Here is an 11,612-nt window from a genome sequence, read left to right on the forward strand (position 1 = left end):
ATCGTTGGGATAGCGTATTGTTATTCGTGACCTAGTGTATTTCATTAGCAGCCCTAGGTATGTGTCGATGTAACAAGGTATGTGTAACTAGGATTAATGTTATTTTCAATAGTTCAGTTGCCACAGGATTTGTCTATGCACGGCTAGACTGTTAGCGATTTACTATAGTGCACATTATATTTCTGAGAAGTAACATGGAGGAAGGAATCGACGAACAAGGTTACGGTGGTTCTTTCAATTACTCTTAGTTAAAGTCGATCATTGCGAGTTGTTTTCAGGAAAAGCGTTTTTAGTGGTTCTATTCTCACTCTACATGATGCCTACCGTGTTCGCTTGATGAGACAGTAGATTGTTTTGAGAATAACAAATAAAAATGTCTTAGAACCGCATGGGCAAAGACAAAACACTGCCACGATCACCATATCTCTTTGCCAATTCCTCCTTGTCCTGATTTCGCCTCGCTCCATGCTCCTCGCCCCACTTTCTCGCGTACCCCGCGAGACCGGTCAACCAAGGGTACAGTAAATGCAAAATTCGCACCGGAGATACTTTTGGTCCAGATGTAAGACGACAGGAGCTGCATATAGGAGCTGTAAGCGCCAATACAAAGTGTCAAGTTGTAACCGTGTGTGTGTGTGTGCGTACGTGTGTGTGCACGCGTACGTGCGTGTGTGTGTGTGTGTGTTGTCCGCTATGCTTCCGGACAACTTTCGTCCGTTAACGAACAACTTTTAGCGGACGTTAGTGAAACGCGCTACGCGCTCGCAATCGATCGAGCCCCGTACTTCAATCAAAGGCACCGCTGTTGCGCACATGGCTCTGTCAGATTTTCGTGACATCACTGTACACGTGTATATCACACGTCAACAAGAACACCGCGGTATTGAGCTGGTTACGGTATGATAATTCCAAAATATTACACCGCGATAATATCGCAATACCGCCGCCGGTATACCGCTGCAACCCTAGTATCCGTCCCTTCTTACACGCTTGATATGGGGCGAGTTACACGTGATAGTAAGATACACGTCCCGGCCTTCTTGACGTGTGAGAAGGGACGGGTACCAGTCTAGGTGCGTTCACGGGGAAAGCTGCAAACGACATTCAGAATTCGAGTAAATCGGCGTAGAATTGCAGTTTAAAAAAGATTTTTTTAAGTAGGTTCCATTTATATTATTTGTATTCGTCAGTATTCGAATAATGATGACGCGAATAACGATTACGTATCGACCAACAATATTCGGTGCACCGAATACGCGAGTGTATCATTACAGCCCTATACATACAGTGCCTGAAATGGACGGTCGCCCACTCGCCACAGGCGACCAATGTCTATCTCGGGCGACCGAAAATTGCACAAGTCAAGTAGTCACTTGCCCCACCAAAAAAGTTTGGGCGACTGCCAATATTTCAACACATAAACAAATTTACTGATATGTTTGAGTTTAGTTTCTTTGTTTACTAACTAATCATAATCCTAAACCGGAGTCCACGGTAGGATATACAATCAGACCAAGCTCGCGCATTTTCGTTCTGACCGAGCTTGCTGACTGCGGGGTAGACTGGTAGTCTTCGACTCTCCCGCTACACTGCAAACATACATGTCTAGATGCGTTGTCTGGCTAGCTTGATACAATGCATAACATCACATTTATGTACATGTATCGCTGACCTGAGCCCACCCTGATCGGCCACGCTTGCTTATACGCTTGTATGCTATGCCCGCTGTATAACGCTAGTGTGGCATAGTATTAAATGGATACATTATGCTAGCAGTGAGACCGGTGAGAATCAGGGTGCCTGAGCCCGCTCAGATCGCGCGCACTCGCTCTATGCGCACTCGTTCGGATGCGCTGCTGTATAAAATTTGGGCCTCCAACAATGCATTTGGGCCAGTGACTAAAAAAATTTACTCGCCCCCCAAAAAAATTAGGGGCCAACCTTCAGCTGGCCCCCATTTCAGGCACTGCACATAACTGACGCTCATAGGGTCTATGTCCCCCAGGGTACTGCCGGAACGTACCCTGGGTACGGTCCGGTATACCGGAACGTACCCTGGTAACTATCTGATATGGTTAGGGTTAGGGTTAGGGTTCCTGGGTTAGGGTTAGGAAGTAGGCGTAGGCGGCTCCCTAGACTCGTTAGTGGAGTAGGCGAGGTACGTTCCGGCAGTACCCTGGGGGACATAGACCCTCTCAGCATAACTGACACAATCATGTATTCGACTCGTATATATATATGTATGATAACATGGAGAAAACGTCCTGAGAAATTAGACACACTCACTGATTTTGCTAATTTCTGTTCCACATTGGCCAGCTGTTCTGCTGTTGGCCGACCTGAGGCATTTGGGGCTTCACTATCTTTTGTAGACTTCTCTGGCTGCTTAGTTACACATGAGTGTATAGCGTCATCTACTATTCTAGTGCCCGTGGATGTAGGTAGTCCTGTGCAAGATGGCGGATGTCTTCCAACTATAACCGTCACACTGTGGTTCTCTCGAGTTAATACGTTGCTCCAGCCTGAAGACACTCCCACTTCATTGTGTGGAGTAGCAAGACCTGTGTCTGAGTGGCGAGCAGGCGTGCACAATGAAGAGCAATGAGTGAATTCATCCCGAGTGCTGAGCTCATTGAAGCAGTGCTGAGCCAGAGCTGCTGTACGTGCTGCGTTCAGGTCCACAGGCGATTCATTCTGCAAAAGACCAAATGCATGTTTAACTGAATAGAATGGTTATTTAGTTGCTGTCTGGTCAATGTAGCTAGTAATTTATACAAGAGCCGCAGAGCGACTGGGCTCATCTGAGGTGTGTTGCTACGGTTATGAACGTAAAATTTCAGTCGTGCGTAGTGACACATTTGTTAGGCGCAGATATGCGCAGATACGCAGTTGCGTACACATCATTTCAGCAACCTTCTGCATTCTGCATACCTCCAAAATCCCATTGGTTGATACAAATCGCGTGCCTGAAACTCCTGTTTTATGGTGCATTGTGACCCTAATCCTAACCCTAACCCTATTTAAAAAAATAATAATTCATTGTAAAAATTATTTGTTGGTATTAAATTGTTGTAAATAAATCATGTAAATATTTGCGTTAATTGGAAAAAAATAGTTAAATGAATAAAGATAGAACAAGTGCCGCAGAGCGACAGCGCTCATCTAACGTCTACTGCGGTGACTCTGTGGTGGAGTGGTGGGATTCTAGTAAACCCTGTTAGTCCCAAATGTGTTCACATACACGCCGAAACAGTGGAATGCACAGGGATGGTATCAGGAACCTTCTCAAAAGAGTGTTCGTTGGGATCGTTATGAAAGTTGCCACGAGATGGCGCGTACGTTTAAGTGTCTTCAGATTAAAGATGGAAGCTCCCATCGTACGTAGTAGCAACAACTATTTGCGAGTGCTTACCTATTCTGTCTTAATTGGTTACAGGTGGCAGCTCTCTATTGCAATTTGCAGCCTGTAGGCTTGCATACTGACAGTACAGAATGCCATAGAAATTATACGATTTTAAGGAGCATAAACCTTCGTTTAACCAATTTAGCTTTTGAATTTTCTGCTTGACATATGTAGCCTCATATCAGGTATGGATAGAATTCTACTAGCAAACGGCAGTCAACATTCTTTCTAACAGACAGTCAACAAATCTGTTTAACCTCCTACTGAGGGGTCAAACGGTTATCTGCACTTACTATTCGCATGTCGGCAGAAAGTAGATTTTTCATGGTCCTATTCAATAATGCCGATAAGAAATGCTATGGGGTGTCACCGATGAAAAAAAAAGTTTTTCATCGCCTCCGTCAGACCATGTCCCTCAAGAAAAGTCTTAAAATCTGCCCTTGTTTGCCCATTGACCTTTGACCTGTGACCTCACATTTCGGCACAGTGAGTGGCTGTTCCTCCATGATGCCTATACACTGATATCACGAGCCTAGGTCGAGCGTTTAGATTTGTGCCCGCAATCTGCATTTCCTCCCTATACCCTTAAGTTAGGATGAATGTCCCCCTTCTTTTACACCTCTTGACTTTGACCATTTGACCCCGCTTCGACATCCATTCGTTTTTCGGTTACCCCCCCACGTCCACGATTCGTGACGTAGTCGAGGCGGTTAAGATTTGCTGCCCAAACCCCGTATAACGACGCCGGCGAGAACGCACGGACGATCATGCGATTTCTACAAGACTGCATCGTGACTATGTCAGATGAGCCTAAAAATACAGAAACAGATAAATAATAAAATCTGTGGGGTTCGATCAAGCCATGAGCCGTATCTTTGCTGTACCCGTTGGCTATACCCAGACATATCTGAGCTTTCTAGGATTATGGATGTGCCTATGATATGAGAACACTGTTGACATCATTGAGGCCATTTCAGGATCCATGTTTAACCCCTCTTGAGGTCAAAAGGTTATCAGACACTTACTCTTCGGCCACGTTAAGTGTGAAAGCACATTCTGGTCTTCAATTGAAAGCCATAAAAATGCTAGGTCACCACTGAAACAATAAAAAGTTTTCAATCGGCTCCGTCAGACCATTTGTCTCAGAAAATGTCTAAAATCTGCCCTGATGCCCCATTGACTTCTTGACCTGTGACTCCTATCTTCCGGCACAGTGTTGTGCTTTTCTTGCTTTATCTTTCCTACCCATGAATCAGTGCTCGAAATAAGAAAAAAAAGGTGGGTTGCGTGTTCCTAGCGGACAACCCCGGCATCAAATCTGGGTTAGTCCCGAAAATTTGTCGGGGTTGTCCCGCTGAAACTCAAAAAAGTTTTTCAACTCTGTCCGTTGGCCATGTCCTCAGAAAATGTCTGATATCTGACCTTTCCCCCACTGCCCTTTGACCTGCAATTTCGCACTGGTGATGGGTTTCCTGCCCATCACACTATACACCGAATATTAAGAGCATAGGTCGAGAGCCGTTTAGATTTGTGCCGCAATTCTGCATTTCCTCCCTATACCTTAAGTTAAGGAGGGAATGTTCCCCCTTTTTTTAGACCTCTTGACCTTTGACCTCCAGCTTCAACATCCCAACTCGTTTTCGGATTACCACCCTACGTCCCGACTTTCGAATCCGTACGTTCAGCCGTTTAGATTTGTGCCCAACTGTTGACGGACGGACGCACGCACGCATGGACAATCATGCGATTCTACAAGCTGCATCTATTTATGTCAGATGAGCTAATAATTTACTCTAAATCCTGTGGGGTTTGAAATTAACCGTAGTCCATCAGTCCGAAACTATGAGATTTACTTGCGTATGAGTAGACTGCAGTAAGACAAGTCAGAGTAACAACTAGTTCGGTGATCTAGCTAACAGTCATGCAGAGAAAAAATTTCTTTTTTTTCACGGGAGCTCTTTCAAGCCTGTGGGAAAATAGCTCTCATCAACATTTTTACGGGAGCTATTTTGAGCCTAACGGGAGCGATTTCGGAGGTTTGAAGAGCGAATCGCTCATCGCTCCCGTGTATTTTTTACCCTGCTGTCATGTCAACTTTAATAGCACTATCACTGTATCAGTTTTTAACTAACACAGACAAATAAACTGATAATTTAAACTATTTCTCTTTCCTGCAAGTGATTATAACTTCATTTTAAATAAATTAAACCACCAATTATTAAATGTACTTAAAACTAGTATTCATCCTCATGCACGTTGATTAATAACATCAGGAGTAGATAATAGGGAAAGCATCCATTCTTTGGCCATCAATTCGAACGTATTGCCCGCCGAACTTGAAACAAAAGGCAGCTACTAACGCACTCTTGCTCACTCGGCGAGGCGGTGTGGCTCGCTGGGAGATTGGACATCAACACAACACTGGGCGAGATAACCTTTGACCCGGCATACAGCTACATACCGGCATACCGGCATACAGCTGGTATGCCCCCCACGCATGCACGCACGCAATCAGCAGCAGCTCCAGCTCCAATCTCCCAGCGAGCCACACCGCCTCGCCGAGTGGGCAAGAGTGCGTTAGTAGCTGCCTTTTGTTTCAAGTTCGGCGGGCAATACGTTCGGATTGATGGCCAAAGAATGGATAATCGTGTCGTACGTTTTAGTCTGTATCTCCGGATTGCTGGTGTATACGAGGAAATGATTTCGCACGATGCTAGGCGAATGTACTGTGTACGATTTAAGCTCAAGTTGGTTGAGTTACGCGTAGTAAATCGTAGGTATTCTAAGGCTAGTAAATGACGAATTTCCTTTTTATTGAAGTCACACTCCTTCCCTATTATCTACTCCTGATAAGGCCAAAACAAAATATATCTGTGGTTACCGTTACATGCCGAAAAAAATAGGGTAGGTAGGTTTTTTTTTTACTTTAAACAAAATTGACAATTAAAATGTTTAGGGTCGCTGGGAATAAATAGGGTCGGTCGGGAAACCGTAACCACACCTATATTTTGATTTGGCCTAACATGGATGCAGCCATGCTTTGCATTTGCAACATTTGTTGCTTATGCTATGACGTAGAGGGACTACGCCCACTTTGGCAAAACTCACGGAATACGCAAATTTGAAACTACCAGAATTGCTCATGGGTTAGCAGATTACTAAATCTAGTAACTAGTCCGTATGACTATCAGATGGAGGTTAATTTCACACCCTAATAAAGGATTGCATATTACATAATGAAATGTTGCAGCATCTTCCAGCATATGCAGTTATACCCTATAGTTAAAGGGATACATTACTCTAGGTTCTTTATGTATTTTCAGTTAAAATAGGTTGAAATTACGCTAGATAAAAAGTTGCATGGTTCAACATTTATTCGAAATTTATATTAAAAAAAAAGAAGTTTTTCAACTGACTGCTATATCGTTGCTTACAATGACGGTGGCGCCACTGGCAGCGCATCCACTGAAAAAGTTGCGCAAAGCAACGTTTCGGCTGCAGGCTACAGACCAAGGGTGTTTCTTATTTATTAATTTAAGAGCAGAAGGATTGCAATATCTTATAAACGACACTTTAATAGTTTCAGTTATAATATGGATGAATTTGTCTTAAAATGTATATCGTTTGGTTAAATAGCATTTAGGTATAAATATAATTGCACTTTTGTGATTAGCCCTCGGTCTGCAGTGTTCGAAATAAGGAGAAAATTTTGCTTGTCCAGCAGACAAGCTACAAAATATTTTTGCTTGTCCTGCAAAATTTTTGCTGTACAGGAACATTTCCCTGACATATATACTAGAGCTATACTAAGCCATAGTAGAGCAAGGGAAGCAATCCTGGGCACCATTGTAAAGTGTTTAATGTAGAATAAAAATGGATTAAATAAAATAAAAGTCCATATTTATTCTAACCACACAATAAAGATGTAAAATTACACAAATACCTCGTTTTATTAGCTGTGGGAAGGGCGCCAATACAACCGGAAGTGACAAATTTCATCGGGTTGTATCTAAAAGACGAATTGAAACTATGAAACGGACTGCAAAAATGGCGGCGACCAGCGATGGTAGAAAATGATGAAAAATTGCTCTAAAATGTTGCTCTAAAATGCTGCTTGTCCAGCGGACAAGTTACTGGACAGGTCTACTTGTCCTCCGTAGAAATGGACAATTGAGGACAAACGGATAGCCCTTATTTCGAACACTGCTCTGTAATGTGCAACATAAATTGGCAAATGCGCAACTTTTTCAGGGTGGCAGCACGATTGCGGGTGTCATGTCAGCACCCAAAAATTTAGATTTCGAAATTCAATGTCGTTTTATGGCAAATGTTAATGCGTAATTATAGAAATTTGTAGGTATATGCTATTATTTATGAATCTACTATCATAATATACTCTCAATTCAATCCCGTTCCAATCCATTCTTGGGGAAAGTATCCCTTTAAACATCACAAGTATTGACGTACATTACATTGTACCGGTATTTGTTAATGTAATTGTCATTGCATTTCTAAACTTTATACAACATATTCTCACATAGTACGAGTATTGTATTCACACACACGGTATTAGGAACGAGTGTGAGATAACTCTAAGGAAGAAATTATAATTCACACTCTAGCTTAACCAGCCAAAATGTATTATTTTATGACAACAATAATAAATCGACTAAGTAAAAATTTCTTCATGGAGGGATCAAATTTCAGATTGCAGGTTAAATTTGTAGGTCAAATCTGCAGGTAATAAGATGTGTTCTAGTAAACCACAATAAACACACATACAGCAACTCCATGCGATAAAAACAGTTCAGGCAAGATAGGTGGCAGATGGAGGCAGTGGATCAAATCAATACTACAGTTAGACCTCAATTATCCAAACGACCCGAGCGGGGAGTATTTTGTTCAGATAACCGATTGTTCGGATAACTGATCCGATTGTAAATAAAGGAAGCCATACTGAACATCATTACTGTGCGTAAAAAGCATGTTTACAGAGTTTTTAGGCGGTCTAGTGGCTTATTAAATATTCACGGGGACCTTGAGATCTTGTTCGTATAATCCGAAATTCGGATAATTGATGTTCGGATAAGCGAGGTTTTACTGTACTTTGACACAGATATGTTTTATTTCACAGAATGGTTATAGGTAGGTATGTATCAGTTGTTATATAACAGAGGTGACCTGCAAGTTTAACCTGCAAATTTAACCTGAATATTCAACCTGCAGATTTAACCTGTGTATTTTTCACCTGAAAATTATCTCTTCAATTTCTTCACCGATTGTGTCGGTCCTCTAACTAACTCTTTTTTGTAGTAAAATAGTGTGGTAAAAATGGATTAATTTATTATTTTTACCTAATAACTTTACACATATGCACAAATTGCAATTTTACACCATGATACCTTGGGATATGATTTCAGGGAATCCAAGCTATGCTGTTGGCCACAAGAAACGATGGCCAAAATCAAGCTGTGTAAAAATACTAAGTTAACACATTTTTACCCAATTTTTTTAACTCTACAATAAATGCATTTCATTTCTGCAAGAAATGCAGCATAGGTGAAATGTGGAGGTGTCATATTCGGTTTCTTAATTAGGCAGTGTGGAACGTTTTAATAATAAAATGATGGTAAAAAAAAAAAAATGTGTTTACTACCAGTCACAATGTTCATGTAATGTCTATTGTCAAATTATTCCACGTAAATGCAGTTCAACTGCACTTTTGCAACACACATCCTCACCACACCCACGATGCTATGCACAAACAACAGATATATATAGTTCTATATTATTTATAGAATAGAATCTCTATATTTCTGTTGTTTGTGCACAGTGACGTGCGCGCAGTGAAACTCAAAGATTGGCAGAGGGGCTCAATGATAGAGAGCATGGTTGTGAGAGCAAAGCCGATGTGTTACTCTACATAGTTCTCAATCTCGCTATGCTCTCTATCCTTGCACCGGCAGGGCTGCATTTAAACGTTATTTACACAAAATTATTACAAATAATAGGCAAATGAGAAAAGAGAAACATATTATTATTACTGAAACGTTGTAAGTGCCTCTGTTTCTGGTGACACACTCTCACTATCAGGTGGTATATCTACCCATGGCCTAGGCATCCATCCATGCCCATGGCTGTTACAACACGCAGGCAGTGAGACACGCTACAACTACAACATGGGTGTTGCAGGGTATATTCTAACCACCTAGGGTGTAGGCCTATTCCTTGTATGATGTATCGTGTGTGTACCGTTAATAAGCTATTTCTGCGTACTACACTGGACTGTACAGTGTACTGTAATAGTGTCAATGTGACTCGCAGCTAGGGTCTGCATACCTCCCAAATCCCATTGGTTGATACAAATCACGTGCCTGAAACTCCTGTTTTAATAAAACTTTTATGGTGCATTATTGTGACCCTAACCCTAATCCTAACCCTAAACCTAACACTAACACTAATTACAATTTAATTTAAAAAATTAACTAGACAATCTGCAGCCGGATATCCGCGCGAAGCGCTCAAACGCCGCCCTAGCGGCGCACTTTTGCGATTTCGCTGCCCTCTTCCCAACCCCATTGCTCGGGTCCTTTCTAGGTATAGGTGAAAGCCGTTTTATTGCTGAATTGAGCAGTTCTGCCCATTGCACGAGGGTTCCCACTACCCAGTTAGGTCGAGACTGGCTAGAAATGCTCCCAATTCTTTGTTCGCTACTAGGCGCGCTTTCTTTGCTGTAATAACGGAGTTTTTTGTTCACATTGTAACAATATATAGTTAGCCGGCTCAGTGGCGTAGCGTTCGGACTGCTTGGAGTTGGAGGATCCGATAATATAGGAAATAACATTTTTTCGCGTATTCGTAAATAAATCGAGTTACAGTGTAGTTTGCATTGTCACTCTTATCTGCTATTGTTATTTTGCATAGTTAACTCTCAATCAAACTAAGATTTCAAGCATGGTGTCAGAAGTGGGCCTGAAACTGTGAACAGTGGAAGCTTGGAACTGTAGTGTTCCTAAGAATTCCACGGTGAAATTCCGAGTGCTCCGAGGGCTAAGGAACAGCCGTCGTGATTCTACAGGCACCTCTATATATTGATACTAGACACGATCCGCCAGATTGCGAGCATCCCGCCGAATTGTTATCCCACACCGTACGAATATACTTGTCGTATTACTAGATAAGAAAAAACTAGCTACAAGTACAATGTCGTAGCAATAATTTACTAGTAAGCTCACTCACTGCAGTACTGCACTCAGGTACGCCAGGCACTGCACAGCTACTAGTAACCTAGCTCTAATACCAGGAGGGCTAATAGCTAATTAATGACAAACTGTGGTTACCGGGTACTAGTAAGTACTAATAATGACGACTCCGTGTTAGTGCGTTACAGTACTCCTACTAAATATATATAAAATAAGAATGCTTAACTAAATTACGAAATCTATTGTACTACCAACCTTCTTCACTGTTTGCTATCAGCATAAGGCCTACTCTCTTTGGACGCTATTAATTCGCCGAGTTTCCGTGTAAATTCCCGTCGAAATCCTACGTCCAACATACGACGCCGCGGAGGCTGGCCAATTCGCTCTCGCCGGCGCGACTGTTGGCACGCTATAATCACTAATATAGTACTAGCAGGTAGGAAACGCGTGCCTTGCCAATAATTGCGGTCTGTCGACGCTCCCATGGTTCAATTTCGAACAGCTTCACAGCAAGCGAAATACACATGCAAGAAAACCCAGCTTCCATCTTTGTTATCTCCTGTGCAACTAACAGTGTTCACATTGTTTAATATAAGACATAGATGTCTCTGTCGTGAAACCTGGAGCTGTGTCATGCGCGAAATCACACAAAAGACTGATCGACAAATTCTCGCGTTCGCGAAACCTTGCCGCAGTACATGAAATGACTGTCCAGAATCAGGAAACACCTACGCCGGCGCCTCTTCGTAGACCTCATTCTTGCGCCGCCAACGCTGCAGAGGGTACGTCTTTTGCAACGTTCCAATGGCGGAGGCTCGTATGGAAGTTGCCGAAGAGCAGTGACGCCGTCCTGGTCTGAGCTGGCCTGCCTTCTAAGAGCCCAATTAGAGCGTCGACCACTGCGCTCCCACCCGCTGCTCGGGCTTAGCTTAGTCACGCTCGAAGTGGGCTGAAGTCCGGTGTCGGGGCTTCGATGGGGCTGTGGACGCTGGTCGGTGTTTTTTGGT

The sequence above is a fragment of the Priapulus caudatus genome, unplaced genomic scaffold (genome assembly GCF_000485595.1).
Source record: "Priapulus caudatus unplaced genomic scaffold, Priapulus_caudatus-5.0.1 Scaffold178, whole genome shotgun sequence".
NCBI lineage: Eukaryota > Metazoa > Priapulida > Priapulimorpha > Priapulimorphida > Priapulidae > Priapulus > Priapulus caudatus.